Source organism: Maylandia zebra, linkage group LG14, assembly GCF_041146795.1.
Source record: "Maylandia zebra isolate NMK-2024a linkage group LG14, Mzebra_GT3a, whole genome shotgun sequence".
In the NCBI taxonomy this organism is placed as follows: domain Eukaryota; kingdom Metazoa; phylum Chordata; class Actinopteri; order Cichliformes; family Cichlidae; genus Maylandia; species Maylandia zebra.
In genome coordinates, this window is record NC_135180.1 from 19,905,678 (window position 1) to 19,911,365 (window position 5,688).

The 5,688-nt window shown below is 35.7% G+C and overlaps 1 long non-coding RNA gene across 3 annotated transcripts; it reads left to right on the forward strand.

The window, feature by feature from the left end:
• The first annotated feature begins 508 nt into the window (after positions 1 to 508).
• LOC112433378 (uncharacterized) lies at positions 509 to 4,375 on the forward strand. 3 transcript variants are annotated; one of them, XR_013092949.1, is made up of 5 exons: positions 509 to 546; positions 668 to 1,277; positions 1,651 to 1,803; positions 2,163 to 2,250; positions 2,842 to 4,375. It is a non-coding gene; the product is annotated as an uncharacterized LOC112433378 (long non-coding RNA). The 3 variants fall into 3 exon arrangements; XR_013092950.1 differs by lacking the exon at positions 509 to 546 and having other exon boundaries at positions 561 to 799; positions 1,214 to 1,277; XR_013092948.1 differs by lacking the exon at positions 509 to 546 and having other exon boundaries at positions 562 to 1,277.
• The last annotated feature ends 1,313 nt before the right edge of the window (positions 4,376 to 5,688 follow it).

A 5,688-nucleotide genomic window follows, 5' to 3' on the forward strand; every position in this document is an offset into this window, starting at 1 on the left:
TCACTTTTCTTGAAACCACTAAAATTACTTTAATAAAAAGTGTTTAAAAGATGTCAGCAATGCTTTTACTCAAAATCTGTGTTCTAAAGATTTGGTGTAAAAAGTTTTGCCCCTTTCCTGACTTCATATTTTTAAATATATTTGTCCCACCTAAATGTTTTTAGATCATCAAACAAATGTAAATATTAGACAAATTTAACAAAGGAAAACACAAAATGCAGTTTCTAAACAAAGGTGGGTTTTTTTTATTAAGGGTAAAAAAATCCAAACCTTCATGGCTCTGTGTGAAAAGATGATTACCCACTTAACCCAATAACTGGTTGGCCCACCCTTAGCAGCAACAACTGCAATCAAGTGTTTGCGATAACTGGCAATGAGTCTTTTACAGTGCTGTTCAGGAATTTTTGGCCCACTCATCTTTGCAGAATTGTTGCAATTCAGCCACATTGGAGGGTTTCGAGCATAAACTGCCTTTTTAAGGTCGTGTCACAGCATCTCAATCAGAATCACACTGAAAAAAAGGGACTGGCCATCTCTTGGATTTATGTAAGCATCTTGCATGTATTTAACACAATTACCTCATGTTTTAAAGATAAATGTAACTATATAGTGTAAAAACTACATGATATGCAGAAAGGGTGTATTAAATTGTTCATATCATGTTCAGGTGAAGTAAGTCAATAAGATAGCAACGTTAAATCTCGTGAAACCACGCGTGATTTCATCTCGTGGGCTTTGGATCGTGGTTCAAAAAAGGCATCCATCTCAGTCAAGTCGAGCAGCCAACTCTACGTTTTTGGTATGTCTTGATTTTTTGAATTAATATTTACCATATTTCAGCCAAATGTAGTTAAACGTCTAGAGTGTCGCCATGTAACATGCTAAAAAAGAGCCATTAGCTTATTTGCTGTTTTATCTGTTGTCAAAGAATTGGCGCTTTTTCATTTGAATTTGTCTTTGGCACAAGAGCCGTAATATCACATTAAACCTAATTATGAGGCACTCATAACATAATTTGGTTTTCTGTGTGAATAGATTTGCCAACTGACTCTTCAGTTACATTGTGTATTTACTGCACCGTGGTGTTAGTGAGATTTTGGACATTGAACAGCTTTAGCTAATATCATTAGCGGCATTATGCTAGCTTACATCCCTACCCCTCCTGCCCTCACCTGCTGTCCTTTTCTTTTTGTTTTTTTTGCTGCACATTGAGAGACCACATCTATTCTGCATTTCACCAGGAGTCAGCTGATGGATTGTGGGTTCAAGGTGTTATGGTAAGAAAGTATATTCTATTTTCGCTTAAGGTTTCTGTAACTTAATTATAATAGGTTTTGTATAATTATTAGGTGCATGCATACACAAATAGACCACCCTATTAAAACAACTGAGAAATCCAAAATCTGCCATAGGTTTAACTTATACCTGTATGTATTGTCAGAAAGGTGATTACTGGACTCACATTAATGCACACTTGAACTAAAATGAGGTTGTAACTTGTGGGTTCTTGGGTTGCAAATCAGAAACAAACATCTTTGGATTTTTTTAATCCCATAAGATCTGGAAACACAGTTTTTATTCAACAAAACATTACTGATTAACCAAGCACAGTGCCTGCTGTTATTTCAAAATTTCAAAATGTTATTTCAGATAAAATGCAGCATTCCAGTGCATCCCAACCATGCCTTTACAGTCAAGGTTTCTGACGGAGCTGAGTTTCTCTCTGACAGTCTGCTGAAAGTGTTTGCAAAGTGATCGGGGGAACAGGGCACAAAGCTAAAGGATGTAGCTGCCATGATGACAGTAAGAACTTTAAAATTCTTTAACTACAAAGTGCATTAGGTCAGTAAAAGATTTTTATGCTGCATCCATTGAAACAGTCAACTATTACCTGTGAGTACTGATTCCACTGAAAGGATGCCATTCTTTTTTGTCATGCATTTACTGGCCCACTGAGAAAAAATTATCTTTTTTTAAAAATATATGTTCTGGAAACTATATATCCATAAAGTTGATGTCAAACAGGAATTTTTGATATTGCTTTGTAGATGCTGGTGTTGCATATTGACTGGTTTAAAAAGTCAAGTTTTTGTCTGGGATCATTTTCTTCTGTGCTACTGAAAAGTTCACAAATCTCTGTTTTCTTTGTTATAATACTTTAGGATGACATTAATGCTCAAAGGGGGTCTCATCAAAGTGCTCCGCATCTGTGTGAAAGACAATTGCAACATCTTGGTGCAGGAGTTCATGGTGAGTGTTTTATGAGTAGATTGTGGCTTTGCAACATTTAAAAATGCATTTAGTTATCCACTTGATCCTCATTGGACTGGTTAGGACCAGTAGTCCTCTTTAATAATTTGAAGTTCACATGAGGCCTAGTAGTGAACTCGGCCGCCGGCCCTTGAGGCCCCACCCCTACCCCTGTATTAGGGGTCACATCAGTGTGAAAAAACTTTAAATTTGTCATTCTAGTGAACAAAGAAAAATCCCCCCAATATTTACATTAGCTTTTGTTTGAAAAAAAAAAAAAAAAGACCAACTGACCAACAGCTAACCAAATTGTGGGGCTGAAAGTCTAAATTCTAACATCTTCTGAGTGACATAACCTGGATTTCTGATGGGCCGGTGTCTTTCTAACAAAAACTAATGTAAAGCATTTGAAATTATTATGTTTTTCACTCTGTCTTAGAAACTCTGTTAGACCATGAATGGCAGCATGGCAGGCAACTCTTTGGCTATAGCTATTTACTATGGTTTAAATTACTCTAACATTAGAACTGGTAGATTCAAAAGAGATGAGTTTAAAAGGGAATCTTAAAAAAATGTTTTGTGTTTAACCAGGACTTGACTGAGGCCACTGCACAGATTGAGAAAACCACAATGAACATCTGTCTCCAGAGATGCGCCAGGCAATGACTTTTCTGATGTTGGCATCATCATCGAGGGTATAGTAGTTCTTCAAGATCTGGATAACGTGACCTTTGCAGTAGCCATGCTGTTTGGACCTTTTTTATTCCTTCAATATGAGTTACCCATCACAACTCTGCTACACTTTTGAGGTGATTCAATGGGTGGTAATGGAGTTGGATGCAACTCAGCTCTCAAGAAAAGCTCACAACTAAGACAAAACTGCTCCTGCAAGGAAAGCTCACTGTTATGCATGTGAGGTGATCAGCTCTAGGTGAGAGGACATTTAAATCTCACACTTGTTCTGCTGCATTTTTGAAGCTCAATTCCAGGAGCAGATCGCAGGGTTCATTTTTATATACTCTGCAACTGCCATGAGGACAAGCTGTTTTTGTTGTTGTTGTTTGTTTTTCCTTTTGCTCTGTACAAGTTCTCTGTTTGTCTGTTTGGCAGCATTTTTAAATTTCTCTTTGTATTTTTTCTTTCTTTTACTAGTGAAGAGATGTAGCGTGAACAGTTATACAGTCTAAATATCCCATATGGGTCGTGTGAAATGGTATTTTCAGTTTCATTCAGTTGAAGTAAAGAACGTTGAATATTTCTAAGTATGCTGTTTTGAACCAAGATGTCACAGTATGATCAGTGCTGTAATTTTTGACAGTCACTGTATCAATGTTATTTTTGCGTCTCTTGAATAAAGTTTTTGACCTGCAAGTGCTAATTTCTTTAGTTATTGGGGTAAAATGGGTAATGTTAATAGGAAGGTGTTTGCCAATTCAGTAACCTAATTTAATGTTAATGGAAACTAACATTTCCTCAAATTGTTTAGTTATAATTGTTGTTTAACTGAATCTTGACGTCAGAGGCCTTAAATAGAATGTTTTGTATTGTCCTGTAACATTTTTCAAAAGAAACAGTCTAATTTCTTTGCTGTGATTGATTCCAGAGAACACGGAAGAACTGACATTATTTAACTGTTGATTTATATAGATTCAGTGGAGGAGTAATGTCAGTTTAATTCTTTACCTACTATCAATGCAGTGAAATTAGACATTTTGTTTTTAAAGGTTACTGGTGGATGCCAGCAACCATCTTGGAAGAGAACAATACAATCTGTTATAAGGCCTCCATTTGAAAATTGTGTATTTGATACTAGAATATAATAGCAAAATGTAATTTGAAGATAACATGTAGTATTTAAGTGACCAAGTAGTATTGGGTAAAAGTTATTGAATGGTGTTGGGATAAAGTGAAAAAATTGTGAAGGATTAAAATATTCCAAGAGCTCAAATTACTTCATCAAAACATGTTTAAGTCACATTTTATCAACACAAATTGCACAGGTTTATTGAACATGAATAAATTGTGTTAATTTAACTCAATTGTTTAAGTTGCTGCCAAAGCAAAACATCTGTGTGCAACAAATGTCCACCATTGAATTAAGTAAATCCAACAACATATTTTTTTCAGTGCAGGTCAGGAATTTGACTAGGCCACTCCAAAGTCTTCATTTTGTTTTTCTTAAGCCATTCAGAGGTGGACTTGTTGGTGTGTTTTGATCATTGTCCTGCTGCAGAACCCAAGTGCGCTTCATTTTGAATTCACGAACACATGGCCGAAAATTCTCCTTCAGGACGTTTTGGTAGACGGAAAAATCCATGGTTGCATTTGCCACAGCAAGTATTCCTGAGGCAGTAAAACAGACCATCACACTACCACCACCATATTTTACTATTGGTATGATCTTTCTTTTCTGAAATGTTGTGTTACTTTTATGCTAGATATAATGGGACACAGACCTTCCAAAAAGTTTGTCTACAGAGCATTGTCTTGAAAAACATGAAGATGTTTTCTGGCAAAACTGAGACGAACCTTTATGTTCCTTTTGCTCAGCAGTGGTTTTCGTTCAAGAACCATGCAGTACATTTTTGCCCAGAATGTCCTTGGATCGTCTTTTGAGGATTTTTTTAGTCTACTTCACTTTGTCAGGCAGGTCTTATTTAACTGATTTCCTTATTGAGAACATGTGTGGCAGCAATCAGTCCTGGGTGTGGCTTTCCAAAGATGTGATATATCACATTTAATTTATGTTATGACAGGAGTGAGGGATCACTTTTTCACACAGGACCATGTAGGTTTGGATTTTTTCCCCCTAAATAATAAACACCTTCATTTAGAAAGTGCATTTTGTGTTTACTTCTGTTATCTTTGTTTAATATTTAAATATGTTTAATGAGCTGAATGATCTGATGATTTAAGTGTGACAAATATACAAAAATGTCTCTATGCGGATTATGCAGGCAGAAAAGGAAATCAATTTACCAAATATACACTTCACAAAGCATATCAAGTCTATAGAGTGAACCTGTTAGCAAACAGCTGTCTATATACCGAGCACATTCAGAGAAAAATTTGTATTTTTAGAAGTGCAAGCTCCGATGTGTGTCTACAGCAGCATTACAATTTTCCTCAGCTTAAAAATAGGAAATTAAAAAAAATACAGTGATTAACACACGAACAGGATAAAATTAATGCGATCATATCATTGCATGATTTAGTGCTGCTTGTATGTTTGTTTGTTTTTCTTTCATGTACTTTACCATTGGCTGACAATGACCAGAGGCAATCTGATCTTTTCCCTTTGGTAACATTAGTAATAGCACCTTAAGAAAACTCCTCAATGCTATATGTGTGTAGGGACATTTTATTTAAAGATTAAAAACGCATGAGAAATTCTGCATTCTTGGTTTGTTTTTGTAGTCTTTCGTATATGCTAATTTG